Source organism: Physella acuta, unplaced genomic scaffold (genome assembly GCF_028476545.2).
Source record: "Physella acuta isolate Inbredline_101_S28 unplaced genomic scaffold, ASM2847654v3 ptg001174l, whole genome shotgun sequence".
NCBI classification, from domain to species: domain Eukaryota; kingdom Metazoa; phylum Mollusca; class Gastropoda; family Physidae; genus Physella; species Physella acuta.
This window is the reverse complement of record NW_026732691.1, coordinates 343,786-360,755: the sequence shown is the minus strand read 5'-3', so window position 1 is coordinate 360,755 and position 16,970 is coordinate 343,786. Positions and strand designations below refer to the sequence as shown.

The window sequence follows — 16,970 nt, the reverse complement described above, 5'->3', positions numbered from 1 at the left end:
CGAAGTACTAACCACTATACGATCACGGCCAGCGCGCTCACATCGATTGGGGCCGAAGTAACTGTGTCAATAGGCTTCAAGTCTTGTCGGTATCCTTAGAAATCATGTCCTCAATTTTATGGTCCTTGGGGCGTAATTAAATTAAGCTAATTACGGTCTCTAATTGCTAGTTTTTATGATTGCATCTGAAATTGTTAGGCAAAAGTAGCATGCATGACAAATTTCAGGTCTCTAGAGCAATCAGAAGTGGGCTAATTTTCGATGTCAATTTTAACAACAAACAAACAAACAAACGCGAAGCTGAGTTAAGAAATAAAATACTTAAAAAAAACTTTTTAAAAAACCACGTTTTTCTTGTGGACTAAAAAGTAGAAAATAACTATTTACATACATTTGATGACAAAAAACGTGGGTACGTTCACCATCAAATTTCCCGACCCATCTGCCCGACCCACGTTTTTTGTCATCAAATGTATGTAAATAGTTATTTTCTACTTTTTAGTCCACAAGAAAAACGTGGTTTTTTAAAAAGTTTTTTTTAAGTATTTTATTTTCTCCTTTTTAGTCCGTTGCTACACATGAAAAACGTGGTTTTTAAAAAAGTTTTTTATATAGTTTATTTTCTACTTTATCTAATGACTTGATTAAGTATGAATTGACTAAGTGTTTATAAATACACGGACTAAAAAAATCTTGAGCGACCAGGATTCGAACCTGGGTTGTCGCGGCCACAACGCGAAGTACTAACCACTATACGATCACGGCCAGCGCGCTCACATCGATTGGGGCCGAAGTAACTGTGTCAACAAGCCTCCAGTCTTGTCGGTATCTTTAGAAATCATGTCCTCAATTTTATGGTCCTTTGGGCGTAATTAAATTAAGCTAATTACGGTCTCTAATTGCTAGTTTTTATGATTGCATCTGAAATTGTTAGGCGAAAGTAACCTGCATGCCAAATTTCAGATCTATAGAGCAATCAGAAGTGGGCTAATTTTCGATGTCAATTTTAACAACAAACACATCCACGCGAAGCTGAGTTAATAAAAACGTGTTAAAAACGTGTTAATAATGATGCAGGAATTTCATAATGACAAAATTTGTAATTGATCTAGACATAGATCTAATCTAAATCTTCTAGATTTAAACTCTTAGAAGTGAATAATTGGATTATATTCTTCGGGAAAAAAAAATATTTTTTTTCTTAGCTTAGTCTAAGAAGAGTCTAGTCACATTTAGTGACATTTATCTATGGACTAACAGGAAAAAATTACAAACTTCTAAATTAAATCTTGGTCTAGGTCTAGTCTAGTTATAAAGACTAGTCATAGGAACTTGCAACTAACAAGATCTAGATCTAAATCTAAATCTAACACTCAGGACTAAAATAATATTGACCTAATCCATTAAGTACTATTTAACTTGAACAAAATTACTACATTTAAGCGCTAAATGTAATCTAGATCTAGAATCTAAATGTAAATGTAAATAATCTAGATTTTAGATGAACTACAAAACAAAACCCATTCACAAAGTTGTTCTGATCGGACAACGACGTCATTAAATCTAGGGAGTCTAGAATTGTGTTAGAACCTAGATTTAAATCTAGATTCTATTTTGTTGCAGCTAAATGTTTTAATAGTTGAATGTAAACTAAATCTAAATAATCTAGAAGCTAGTTGAATTACAAAATCCATTTAAAAAACTCATAAAATTTGTTCCGAGCGGACAACGGCGTATGGTAGACCTAGATCTATTCTAGATCTAGTCTATAATAAATTAAGTGTGGCAACACATTTTTTGCTTATAACTTCTAGACCTGGAAGAAATAACTATGGGTTTTAAATGGGGGACTAATGAATCAATACTGAGTCGTTTGTGTACCCAAAAAGCAGCATAGAACTGATTCATTCACTCTAAGTCTTAATCGGTAGTACGGGGAAGCTGATAGTAAATAACCTGGTCACGTGACCGGCAGCCATTCTGATAAAGGTCCATTGAGAGCACACATATTGCACTATTTAAAAAAGGGAAATAAGTCATGGAAGTTGTTTAACGTGTGCCTATCTTTCACACTACAACTCATGTAGCTACATATGTTTTTCCTTTATGAAACAGCGTGTGTTAGCTACTGTAGAACATCACTACTGTAGTAGATCTGTTTGTTTTTTAAAATAATTTTTTTTACTATAAAAAAGTTGATTCTGGTCGGCTTTGGGCCCCTAAATGCCCCCCCCCCCCCCCGCATTGCGGGGTCTGGCGGCACAGTAGTTCCGCCCCTGCTATGCATACACAGCGAGGCTTTCTAAAGGCATCATCTCCAACTTTTTTTAATATCGTAAAATAATTTTAATGTGCTATCTTAAACAGTGATGAAAATTTACGTTCGATGTCTAATAAAATGCACACACAATTTTAAAACAAGTAGGCCGACAAACGACGATTAATTTAAAAAAAAAAAAAAAAAAATTGCAAACATTTTAAATTTATCGAATCAATTAACTTAAAGTATGCTAGACGATACAATGAAAATAATATTCCTCCAATTACACGAAACATACAAACATACGTGTATTAATTATGAAATAAACAAACTACGATTTCACGGCGTATATGTGAAATCCATTCTTTAAGGAAAATTAAATTAAAACAAATAATTACGATGGTTGCAGAAAGATTTCCAAAGCGACCATCTATTTGTAAGAACTCATCTTCAATATACTTTCCGTTTCGTGCCAATACACATAGGGTAGATCAAGTAGAGTTCGTGTTTCAATGACCTCGGCATACAAAGGGATAGTGAGGTCAGCACTATGCATATCCGCCTTAGTTACCTAAGATGCGCCAGGTACCCAATAGAGCTGGGTGAACTCACGGAGCCCAACAGAACTGAGCCCGGAACTCGAGACATTCGGACTAGCAGTAGAAAGCTTTGTGTTTAGTATTATAGCTTAAAAAGTGTACTCTTACTTTTATAATTTAGCGCTTGTGAAAGCTCCTTAATATATAGGGTAGTAGACATGCTTTTTCCTTACTATTTAGTCTTAGATGAATACATAAATAAAGCAACGTTATACAAATTACGCAATCCTTCACATTGTCACATAATCCGGAGGTCGATTACACTACACCCAAAAGGACAACCCCCCCCCCACCCCCACTAATCTAAACACCCCCACTCAATTTACCCACAGTAAACCACATCACACGTAGATTTATTTATATATACACAAACACTCAAATAATTTCCTTTGCCTACACTACAACCACAACACCATATAATCATTTCTCCCAAACTAAATTCTCCCACACTAAATTCTCCCACACTAATTTCTCCCACACTAAATTCTCCCACACTAATTTCTCCCACACTAAATTATCTTACACAAAATTCTCCCACACTAAATTCTCCCACACAAAATTCTCACACACTAAATTCTCCCACACTAAATTCTCCGACACTAAATTCTTCCGCACTATATTCTCCCACACTAAATTCTCCCACACTAAATTCTCCCACACTAAACTCTCCAACACCAAAAATCTCCCAAATTTAAACTTAATATAAAAATAGTCTCCACCAAAATCACCCAAACTTTCAACTCCCCCATATTAGTTTCCAGAACACACTCAACCCCCCCCCCCACCCCACCTAACATGGAATGAAAAACTGACACAGAATATTAATATTAGTCCCGAGAGTGCACAAGGGTGTAACACAGATCACAGCGGTGTCCTCTCCTCTTTTGTTGGAGTCAAAATATCTCGCGCGTGGAACTTTTTTGTTAGGGGAGAAAACAAACATTGTATTTTTTAAAGGGAGGTAATTATAAAATTAAACGATATAAAGAAATGGAAAAACATAATAATACATTTTCAAGCAAAAACAAGTAAATAGCCTTTAGTATAAATTGTAGAAAATAAAACTACAAAAAAAAAAAATTAAATCTTTGGTGATTAATAACAAACCGTTAATTACAACTCCTAGTAATTCTTAGTTGTTAATCCAAATAATTATTAGACACTAGTATCAACCAGCTTTAATATTAATACCAAGAACATTCTTCCAGCATCGCTGCACAAAATGTATCGACCTCTTGGTTTAATTATACTTTCTCGTACATGTAATTTTAATGTATTTGCTTGTTTTGGTGTTGCGTGAGATTGGGGATGTGTTAAATATTAACCTACAGCTAATTTCTCTTTCTTTGAGTGTTAATTGCATCTTATGTAAGTTTCTAAAGGTGTCGCTTATATCTATTGTATTGTACTCTCTGGCCCATTTAATCCTATGGTATAGAGGGGTTGCTTGTTTCTCGACCTTTAGACGTTTTGTATTAGCCACATAATATAACTTGTAAAATATGTACATATATGTTCTTGTAAACCTACTCTTACTGTCAACCCTTGCTCTAGTGGGATGCGGCAATAGAGGAACACTATTAAAAAAAAGTAAAATAACGAAAAACTTGTTCACGAAAAATCACAAATATCTACAAATATTTAGTGCAAAAATTTTCAATCCCAATATACCACAGAATTCAATGGTGTAAGAAATACGCTCTAACAGACACAATAGACACCTCCAGAAACCTACACTTCAAAACCATCACATCCAAAGCCAGGGAAATAACATACAGACTCATCTACAATTCAACACCCCTAGCAAAAAAGCAGAAACCCTTTTGCCCACTATGCAGACAAAACACCCGAAACCGAAACGCACAGCTAATAACTAAAAACTACGTCACTCACGTCAAATAAATAATTACTGATGAATAGGGAAATACATTCTGAATAAAATAACATTCCCCCTTTTAACGATATTCGTAAAAGTCGGCACTTTGGCAGTGGCAAGAATGGAATTGTTGTCACGGGGCTATCCACAACACTGCTGTGGGGCTGGGCCTGGTGCCCAAGCGGCTGTTCAAAAACTTTTTAGTGCACATATTCGCACTGTTCTCTGATGAGTTTTTTCTTCAGTTTCAACTTGTGTTTCTTTTCAGTATAATTTTTGTTATGAGTTTTGAAAACAAAATAACTTAATATTTGTGCAAGGAGCTGGAGAGCCGCATTTTGACATCAAGAGAGCCGCATGCGGCTCGCGAGCCGCAGGTTGCCGACCCCTGAATATATCTGCTTATTTACTGAAGAATGCCCCACCATAAAAACATGAAAAAGACGCTAGAAACCAAAATAATAAATAAAAACGAGACCTTCAACATCGATATAGTTATAACTCTAAACAAAATACCTAAACAAAGAGACAGGACGGACCTAGAGCAAAAAGCAAGGACGGTAGCTATATATAGACAGATTATTTGGAACAGTAGAATAAAAGCAAAACACGACAATGTACAGTTCTATACAAAACTGAAAAAACATATAAGCCTATCATGGTAAAAATATATTTTTTGTATTTCTTTAATTCTAATTACCTTCATTTGAATTCTTGATCGACAAATCCTTTTTAATAATGTTCACCATTTTGTTCATGTAATGATAATTTCTGTAAATCTTTGAACGATGTGTAGGCCTATATGCTGATTATGCTGACGTAATTATTTCTATTTGAAAATAAATGTATTTAAAAAAAATTATAACATTTTTCCTATCATTCGAGAAAGATAACAATCGACTTATGGACAAAATAGCTTGAGATGTTATTTTTTGTCAATGGTTTAACATCGGTGAAAGCTTTCGCTCAATCAACATAGCTATTTATAGAGCTGAACTGACATGACGAATATTTCGCTGTAAAGCCCGGGAGTCGATACCAGAACTTTCAGGGCGTCAACAGTGCTTTCTGCCGCTAGACCACGCCACTCCACTGATTAGCGTTAGGCAAAGTAACAGCGGCTGGGCATAATGCTGAACACACTACCCCCCCCCCCACCTCCTATATACCCCGAGATAATTTAAATTAATGGACTCTATTTTGTATGTCCCATGTATCTGGGGTGTGAACTGGAGATGATTTATACATGTTTTTGTTATAACAAAGCTGTTTTCTATAATCTTTATTACTTTCTAATTGGCTTTTTACGTCTATCCGTCTCTCTGTGAATTGATACATGAAGTAAAACTACAACGTATGGGTTTTATTGTGTGCTTTTTATATTTGAATACGTCATACATTTTTATATATTTTATCTCTTACATCTTATATATATATATTTTTTTCCTACCACCATTATACAGAACATGATCAATAAAATTATGACACAAAAATCTGAACCAGATTCAATAATCTCAACCTTTAAGATCGGAAAAAGCGATAAGTGGGCAGTCGACTTCTGAACATACGCCTCATTTAAGGATTTGCTACACTACATCAATCTTGAAATCGGTGGGGAAATTTACACCCTCTTACTACAACTGAACGGTAGGAGATCTATATGCCCCTTATGTGGCACGACCAAACACGGACCGCCGCTTGCCGAATCTAGTATGTAAGGGAAAATCATTTGCCTTGCCAACACTACAACACAACACAATCATTTCGCCCACACTAAATTATCCCACACTGTTACGTTCGGGTTAGTTTCAGATAAACAACAAAGCTTCGTGGCTACCTTCACTACTTTTATTCCGTCTCAATTATAAACATTCAAGAGTAGCCCTCGTCCTAATCGCTAGCAACTAACCGCTGACCCCCTACAATCGTTCACTCGCCCTTTTATACCCGCATTCGACCGTGGGATTACAAGACATAACACACGGGGGTTACTACACAGTAGAGTGAACTCAACTCACACACGCACTCCCCCGTAAGTTTGAGACTATTCTAGCTTATTCTAACCTGACCTCAAATGACCCGTAACACACACTAAATTCTTCCACACTAAATTCTCCGACACTAAATTATCACACACTAAATTTTCCCACACTAAATTATCCCACATTTAATTCTCCCACACTAAATTCTCCCGCACTAAATTCTTCCACAATGAATATCCCACACTAAATTATCCTACGCTAAATTCTTCCACACTAAATTATCTCACACTCAATTCTCCCACACTAAATTCTCCCGCACTAAATTCACCCGCACTAAATTTTCCCGCACTAAATTCTCCGACCTAAATTATCGCTCACTAAATTCCGCCGCACTAAATTCTCCACTAAATTCTCCCATATTTAATTCTCCCATACTAAATTCTCCTACCTTACATTTTCTCACTCTAAATTCACCCGCACTAAATTCTCCGACACAAAATTATCGCTCACTAAATTCCGCCGCACTAAATTCTCCACTAAATTCTCCCATATTTAATTCTCCCACACTAAATACTTTGACACTAAATTCTCCCGCACTAAATTCTCCCACACTAAATTCTCCCATACTAAATTCTCCCACCTTACATTTTCTCACACTAAATTCTCCTACACTAAATGTTCCCACAAAATTTTCTCACACTAAATTCTCCCACACTAAATGCTCCCACACAAAATTTTCCCACACTAAATTCTCCCACGCTAAATTCTATCATACTAAATTCTCCCACCTTACATTCTCCCACACTAAATGCTCCAACACAAAATTTTCCCACACTAACCTCTCCCACACCAACCATCTCCCAAATCTAAACTCGATACAAAAATAGTCTCTACCAAAATCACCCAAACATTCAACTCCCCCATATTAGATTCCATCAAACACCTCCAGTGGCGGAGCGAGGTGGGGCGGGGGGGGGGGGACATATGTTCCTGGGCGCCGACCTTAATCAGAAGTTCGAGGCGGGTGCAAATCGAAAGTTTGAGGGGAAGGGGGTGCAAGGCAAAATTTCGGGGGGGTGGGGGGGGGGGGTGTGCAAATCGAAAGTTTGTCCCCGGGCGCCGGGAAGGGTCGCTTCGCCTCTGCACACATTGACACATGATTATTAGTGTTAGTCCCGAGAGTGCACCAGGGTGTAAGACAGTTCACATCGGTTTGCTGTCGTCTTTTGTTTGTTTGAAAGTATCTCGCGCGTGGAACTTTTGTGTCAGGGGATATAACAAACAATTTTTTTTTCAAGGAGGTAATTATAAAATTAAACGGTAAAAAGAAACAAAAAAAAAAAAAGAAATAATACATTTTGAAACAAAATTTAGTAATCTGACATTGGTATTAATTATAGAAAAATAAATTAAAAAAAAACCTGAGATGTGTCACAAAAGGAGAGCCCTGTACCTGTAAGTACACTCAAAAAAAAAAATCACGCTTTCGGGGACCGCACCTGGGCGGCATCCCAAAAACACGCTACTTGTGTTGATTAAAGGAAAAAAAGTATATCGAATCGACGAATTCATATTAGAGGACCTACTTACGTGTGAACTGAACGTAAATCGTTCTCAAATTCTTAATGTCTACAACTTGGGGAAACCGAACGAATGGTTTATCTCTCTCAAATCTGATGAAATTTACAACTCTCTACATTTGGCAGTGATATGTGAACATTCGGATTTTTGTAGCAGCATTTGCTGCTGCATGTGTACAAAAACGGTCAGAGGGGTCACCCAAAATGGGTACCCCCTACCATTACCCAGAATATGATCAACACAATTATGATTGAAATATCAGAACCAGACACAATAGTTTCAACTCTTAAAAGCGGGAAGAGCGATAAGTGGGCAGTCGATTTCTGCCCAAACGCTCCTTTAAAGGATTTACCCCATTACATTGATCTTGAGATCGGTGGGGAAACTTACACCTTGTTACTACAACTTAACGGTAGAAGATCTATATGCCCCCTGTGTAGCACAACCAAACACGGGCCGACCGCCTGCCGAGGCTCGTATGTAACGGAACGAGACAATATATCGATAGATAATGATGGGAACTATTTCGACAATGATCAACTTGTAGATGACAGCGAATATGTGTCAGACGACGCCACAGAAATCGAACCAGCCCAAGAACCAGCCCAAGAACCAGCCACAGCCGTAGCCCCAACCACAGAAGGAGAATAGACAACAGTTCCGGGAAGAAGAAACAAGTATTTAAGGAAAAATAAAAAAAAGACAGTGCACGAAGTAACGAAAATGAACACATTATTGAAACTGATATTATCCAGAGCCCTACACTGCCAACCCCAATACACAAATGGCAGATAAATTAAAGATCGTGTTTCAATCACCTCGACATACAGGGAGATAATGTGGTCTGTACTAAGCCTATCCGCCTTAGTTACCTAAGGTGCGCCAGGTACCCATTAGAGCTGGGTGAACTCACGGAGCCCAACAGAACTGAGCCCGGAACTCGAGACATTCGGACTAGCAGTAGAACGCTTTGTGTTTAGTATTATAGCTTAAAAAGTGTACTCTTACTTTAGTAATTTAGCGCTTGTGAAAGCTCGTTAATATATAGGGTATAAGACATGCTTTTTCCTTACTATTTAGTCTTAGATAAAGAAATAAATAAAGTACCGTTTACAAATGACGCAATCCGTTACATTGTCACACGATCCGGTGGTCGATTAAACCACACCCAGAAGGACAACCCCCCGCCCCCACTAATCTAAACACCCCCCCCCACTCAACTTACCCACAGTAAACCCAATCACACACACCGTAGATTTATTTATATTACACACAAACACTCAAATAATTTCCTTTACCTACACTACAACACCACATAATTATTTCTCTAACTAAATTCTCCCACACTAAATTCTCCCACACTAAATTCCCCACACTAAATTCTCCCACACTAAATTGTCCATCACTAAACTCTCCCACCCTAAAAATCTCCCAAATCTAAACATGATACAAAATTTGTCTCCACCAAAATCAACCAAACATTCAACTCCCCCTTACTAGATTACATTACACCCTCCACCACCCCCCCCCGCCATCCCCACATGGAACTAAACGCTGACACAGGTGTAACACAGTTCACAGCGGTTCGCTGTCGTCTCCTGTAGCTGTCAAAATATCTCGCGCGTGGAACTTTTTTGTTAAGGGAAACGACAAATAACGAGTTATTTTCAAGGGATGTAATTATACAATTAAACGATAAAAAGATATTGGAAAAAATAAAAATATATTTTTAAGCAAAAACAAGTAATCAAACGTTAGTATAAATTATAGAAAATTAAAGTACAAAAAAATGTTTAAAACCTTTGGTGATTAATAATAAAATGTTAATTACATTTGTTAGCAATTGTTAGGTGTCAATCTGATAATTAGAAATTCCTTATATCAACCAGCTTTAATATTTATACCAAGAAAATTTATCTTTTTTCAATAACAAGAAGTGCTGCTTACGATTTTTAATTTGCTAAGTCCACGACAAATCCTAACCACGGCTCGTGTGGCTCCCCCCTGCAGCCAAGTCAACAACAGCAACATCCTGTCTACCACAGGAAGAATGTCCAGACCCCCATCTAGTTGAAACACCCACCGTGAAAGCAATCATTACCCCTAGAGGCCAACCAAACCTGCGAGGCTATATAATAAGACAGCCTATCAGCAATCATCAAACTCCTCTACTAAATCCTTGCAGAGATGACACCTGGTACATCTTCTCACAAGCCCCTGACGTCACCACAATGCACAACACTTGCAGAACACACGGTCCATATACCCTGCAGTTCTCACTTCATGTAAACGACAAAATTAACGGGGCCACTAGATGGGCACCCCTTACACCCAAAAACCTTACACTCATACAAGCACCACGCCTATTCAGGAATACAATTCCACACACTAATAATCGCAGCCCTTCAGTCCATATACACCGATAAACCAACATCTATCCCACACTACAGCACAATAAACTACAAAAACAAATCACTCACTATCCTAATCGCAATCGCCGGGAGAAGACAAGCGTGTCAAATCTGTTCCTTCACCCTACACTGGACAAACCATTGCCAACAACCGTCTTCAGACACATTACTGCAGGAAGACCCAACAGCACAATCAACAGCTCCAGCAAAAACAACGCAGCAGACAACCCCAAAACCAGCATCACGATCAACTACAAAATCAACAACTCCTATTACAACAGGGATCGCAATACAGCCAGTCATTTCCGTGCCCCAAAGCCCAGTCATGGACACATCTGAATCAACGGTCTTGAAGACGCCAACATCTGAATCAACGGTCTTGAAGACGCCAACATCTGACCATGGCGAAGCAGCACAACATCCAGTAACAAGCACGTATGCAGTCACCACCCAGATCTCGACACCCGAGAAAGAAACATCCAGTCCTCAAATCTCACCACAGCAAACAATCGTGGAAACATCAACAACAAACAATCGTGGAAACATCAACAACAAACAATCGTGGAAACAACAACAAACAATCGTGAAACACCAACAACCAAAAGGAAGAAAGAGGACAGCCCAGAACCGGAGAAAACATCAAAAACAGCTTAAGTTAATGAAGGTGACAACGAGTCAGCACCCACCACCCCGTTTTAGCGCTTGTAAAAGCTCGTTAACATAAAGTGTATTAAACATGATTTTCCCCTTACTATTTAGTCTTACATATAGGGCTAACAAAAGCACCGTTACACAAGTAACAAAATAAGTCACATGATCCGAAGGCTGATTATAGACCACACCCTGAAGGGCAACAACTTTGACCCGCGAGAAAGATTGAAGAAATGTACACTGGATGTCTGGACAGAATAAATGCGCTTTCTTTTTCCTCTTGTGTATTAAAGCAGAGTCCATCACACTGTGTTTATTTCAGACTTTTTCTCCCGGGGTGGGGGGGGGGGGTGTAACTGGTAAAAGTATATACTTTCTATAAAAAAAAAATCTATTTCATTCGCGTTAGGTGAGGGGGGGGGAGGGGAGGGGCGGAGACTAAGAAGAAAATCTGATCCCCACACCTGAATTAATCCCGAACACCCACACACAACATGCGTCCACTAATCTCACCACACACAAAATTCGTCCACTAATCCCACCCACACACACAACATGCGTCCACTAATCTCCCTCCCCCCACACAAAACAAACAAACACCTACTGATACCTAGCAGCCCCACTCAACTAACATACCCACAGTAAACCCCCTCACACCATCAGTAGATATAATTGTAAACACACCAATGCAAATTATTTCCCTTTCCTACTCTACAACACAACACAATCATTTCGCTCACACAACATTTTCCCACACTAAATTCTGCCTAACTGAATTCTCCGACAATAAATTATCTCTCACTCAATTCTTCCACACAAAACTATCCCGCATTAAATTCTCGCACACTAAATTCTCGCACACTAAATGCTCTCACACTAAATGCTCTCACACTAAATTATCTCACACTAAATTCTCCCACACTAAATTCACCTACATTAAATTTTCTCACATAAATTCTCCCACACTATATTCTCCCACACTAAATTCTCTGACAATAAATTCTCCCGCACTATTTTCTCCCACACTAAATTCTTTCACACTAAATTCTCCCACACTAAATTCTCCCACATTAAATTTTCTCACACTAAATTCTCGCAAACTAAACTCTCCAACACCAAAAATCTCCCAAATTTTAACTCGATACAAAAACATTCTCCACTAAAATCACCCAAACATTCAACTCCCTCATATTAGTTTCCGTCACACACTCACCCCCCCCCGCCCCACCCCACCCAAAATGGAACTAAAAACTGACACAGAATATTAATGTTAATTTCGAGAGTGCACCAAGGTGTAACACAGTTCACAGCAGTTTGCTATCGTCTTTTGTTTGAGTCAAAATATCTCGCGCGTGTAACTATTTTGTTAGGGGAGAAAACAAAAACATTGATTTTTTTAACGGGAGGGAATGATAAAATTAAACAATATAAAAAAAATGGGAAAAGAAAAAAAATATATTTTCAAGAAAAACAAGTAAACAAACGTTAGAATAAATTATAGAAAATTAAATTACAATAACAGTATTTCAAATCTTTGGTAATTAATAAAAAGTGTTAATTACAAGTTCTAGTAATCGTTAGTTGTCAATCGAATAGTTAAACGTTACTTATATCAACCATCTTTAATATTAATACCAAGAAAATCTCAACAGCGTTTGTTTATAACCTTTTTGGTGTCACAACGAGTCGATTATATTTATCTGTTTCCCAGATCATACTTTAAGGGATCATTTCTAAAGTTGGTCTTGCCGGGACGTTGAGCAAATGCACCGAGTCCTCATCTCCATGCACTAGAAATGGACTATGCAACTATCACGAAAGTCAACATTGGGGTTGCGTCCATTTTTGTTCCCTCTAGGTCAGGGGTCGGCAACCTTTTGAGACCGAAGAGCCAAAAGTTACAATTTATAAAATTTCCCAGTTTTTTAAAGAGCCGCCAACACTTTTAAAAAAAATATTATGTATATATATGTAAATATTATGTATATACATATATATATACATATATATATATATATATATATATATATATATATATATATCAATGTTTGTGTGTTTGTGTGTGTGTGTGTGTGTCTGTTTTTTTTTAATGCATTACTACACCTTTCATCCGATCGCCATGAAACTTTGGGAAGTTGCTAAGAATGCACATGGAAAGGTTTCTGCGAAAAAAGTTTTTCAAACTCGCAGGAGTGCAACCACCGGCGCCTCGTCGATTGCGTGACCCGAAGCGCCCCGAGCTCACCTGCGAGCACTATGGCGCCGCCGTTCGTTTTTAAAAATAGGCTATACACTATAGACACGCGTTGATTTAGTCGCTTACTAAATCGAATCAGGCGCATCCTCCGGCTTCTCTGCAGGGTGCGATTTGGCGCCTAGTGCTATCCCGCGAGCACTAAGCGCCTATCTTAGTTTTAAGGAGCACCCTACAATACGACATACGATGATTAAACCGAGCTAGGAGCCGTACGCAGCGCCACTGCGGTAGTGTTATCGGGTTCACGAGAGCGTCATTTTCCGTCCTCGACAATTAGGCGGTGAGTGATTAACGGCGATAATACGGCGAGTGATTAACTTACACTCAAGTCTTTCATACAGCTCGGGCGGTAGTGTAAGAAACCAGTGCCCGATAAATATGATCCAAACACAGGCATTGTTTACACTTAAATAATTCAGCTTTAGAAAACGAGGAAGTACATTGAAATAGGGAGTAACTAAATATTCTTATAGAATAGCGAGTGTTTACTGCTTATATTTGTTATTATATCGTTCATTACTGAGTGCTGCAGACTAATTCTTTTATGAGTTTTAAAAATAAAATAAAACAATTATTAATATTTGTTCACCGAGCTGAAGAGCCGCACCTTGACACCAAAAGAGCCGCATGCGGCTCGCGAGCCGCAGGTTGCCGACCCCTGCCTTAGAGTCAGGAACTAGCTGTGTGGATAAAAAATTTCTTAAGCAACACGAGCACCTTACCCACAACACTGTTTGATATATTTTCTTGGTATTAATATTAAAATTGGTTGATATAAGTAATTTTGAATTATTCGATTAACAATTAAATATTTCTAAGAGTTGTAACTAACATTTTTAATTAATCGACAAAGGTTTTTAATACATTTTTTTGTAATTTAATTTCCTATAATTTATGCGTAAGTTTGTTTACTTGCTTTTGCTTGAAAATATATTATTTTGTTTTGCATTTCTTGTTATCGTTTAACTGTATAATTATCTCCCCTGAAACGAATTCAAAATTTGTTTTCTCCCTTAACAAAAAAGTTCCACGTGCGAGATATTTTGACTCAAACAAAAGACGAGAGCAAACCGCTTTGAACTGTGTTGCACCTTGGTGCACTCTCGGGACTAACACTAATGTTCTGGGTGGGGGGGGGGGGGGAGGAGTGTGTGATGGAATTTAGTAAGGGGGAATTGAATGTTTGTGTGATTTTGGTAGAGACTATTTTTGTATCGAGTTTAGATTTGAGAGATTTTTAGTTTTGGAGAATTTATTGGGGGAGTAATTAGTGTGAGAGCATTTAGTGTGGGAGAATTTAGTGTGGGAGAATTTAGTGTGGGAGAATTTAGTTTAAGTGATTTTAGTGTTGGAGAATTAAATTAATGCGGTAGTTTAGTGTGGAGGAATTTAGTGTGTGAGAATTTAGTGTGTGAGAAATGATTGTGTGATGTTGTAGTGTAGACAAAGGTATTTATTTTAGTGTTTGTGTGTATATAAATAAATCTACGTGTGATTGGGTTTACTGTGGGTAAGTTGAGTGTGGGTGTTTAGATTAGTGGGGGTGTATGGATTAGTGGGGGTGGAGGGGGGGGGGCGGAGTTGTCGTTTTGGGTGTGGTTTAATCGACATCCGGCTCATGTGACAATGTGACGGATTGCGTAATTTGTATAACGTTGCTTTATTTATTTCTTCATCTAAGACTAAATAGTAGGGGAAAAGCATGTCTAATACCCTATATATTAAAGAGCTTTTACAAGCGGTAAATTACAAAAGTAAAAGTACACTTTTTAAGCTATAATACTAAACACAAAGCTTTCTACTGCTAGTCCGAATGTCTCGAGTTCCGGGCTCAGTTCTGTTGGGCTCCGTGAGTTCACCCAGCTCTGATGGGTACCTGGCGCACCTTAGGGCTGGTTCTTGGGCTGGTTCGATTCCTGTGGCGTCGTCTAACACATATTCACTGTCGTCTATAAGTTGATCATTCTCGAAATAGTTACCCTCATTATCTATCGATATGTTTTCTCTTTCCCTTACATACGAACTTAGGCAGGCGGCCGGTCCGTGTTTGGTCGTGCTTTACAGGGGGCATATAGATCTCGTACCGTTAAGTTGTAGTAACAAGGTGTAAGTTTCCCCACCGATCTCAAGATCAATGTAATGGGGTAAATCCTTTAAAGGAGCGTTTGTGCAGAAATCGACTGCCTACTTATCACTCTTCCCGATTTTAAGAATTGAAACTATTGTGTCTGGTTCTGATATTTCAATCATAATTTTGTTGATCATATTCTGGGTAATGGTAGGGGGTGCCCATTTTGGGTGACCCCTCTGACCGTTTTTGTACACATGCAGCAGCAAAATGCTGCTACAATAATCCGAATGTTCACATATCATTGCCAAATGTAGAGAGTTGTAAATTTCATCAGATTTGAGAGAGATAAACCATTCGCTTGGTTTCCCCAAGTTGTAGACATTAAGAATTTGAGAACGATTTACGTTCAGTTTACACGTAAATAGGTCCTCTAATATGAATTCGTGGATTCGACGGTTTTTTTTTTCTTTTATCAACACACGTAGCGTGTTTTTGGGATGCCGCCCAGGTGCGGTCCCCGAAAACGTGATTTTTTTTTTTTGAAGAGTGTACTTACAGGTACAGGGTTGGGTCTCTCCTTTTGTGTCAAATCTTCGGTTTTTCTCCCACTTTGAAGAACATTTACAGTTTCATTTGAATATGTATCTGTTACGGGTGTTGACACAGGCCAGCTAGTTGTTTGCGTGGTGTCCGTGTTATCTACAGGACAGAGCGAAGGCCAGCTAAGGTTTTTTGAATGTCTTGTCTGTCTGGTTTCGGCCATCTTGGTTTTATACCAACCTCTCACAAGACATGGGTGGTCTGAGCTTTACAGATTTTTCAGTAAATACATTTTTTTTTATGAGTTTAATATTGTTCCTCTCTTGCTGCTTTCCCACTCGAGCAAGGGTAGGCAGCAAGAGCAGGTTTACATGAGCATATACATACATATTATACAAGTTATAGTACGTATCTAATACAAAACGTATATATTTAAGTTCCCTTATACAAAACGTCTAAAGTTACTAAGTGTTAATTAAGTTTTTATTTGAGACTATGTTGGGCGATCTATTATCTCATGGATGGTGATTCTTTATGTGTACCTTCATACCCCTTAGGGGGAGGCATATTCTGCAATGGTGGCAGGTATACGTCAATTCGTCGGGATGGTACTCTTTGTAGTGCTGGGATATGTCCATGTATCCACACTCGTTGTTGCATATGTGACACATTAAGAGTTCCTGGTGTGCTGAAACCTCGTGTTCTTGCCTATCTTCGATTGATTTGTATTTCTGAGTGCAAA

General features: G+C 38.2%; 1 protein-coding gene across 1 annotated transcript in view; it reads right to left on the bottom strand.

Moving 5' to 3' along the window:
- The window catches only part of LOC131956752 (uncharacterized), a 330,429-nt gene that overhangs the window by 33,158 nt on the left and 280,301 nt on the right, over positions 1-16,970 (bottom strand). The window lies entirely within an intron of this gene.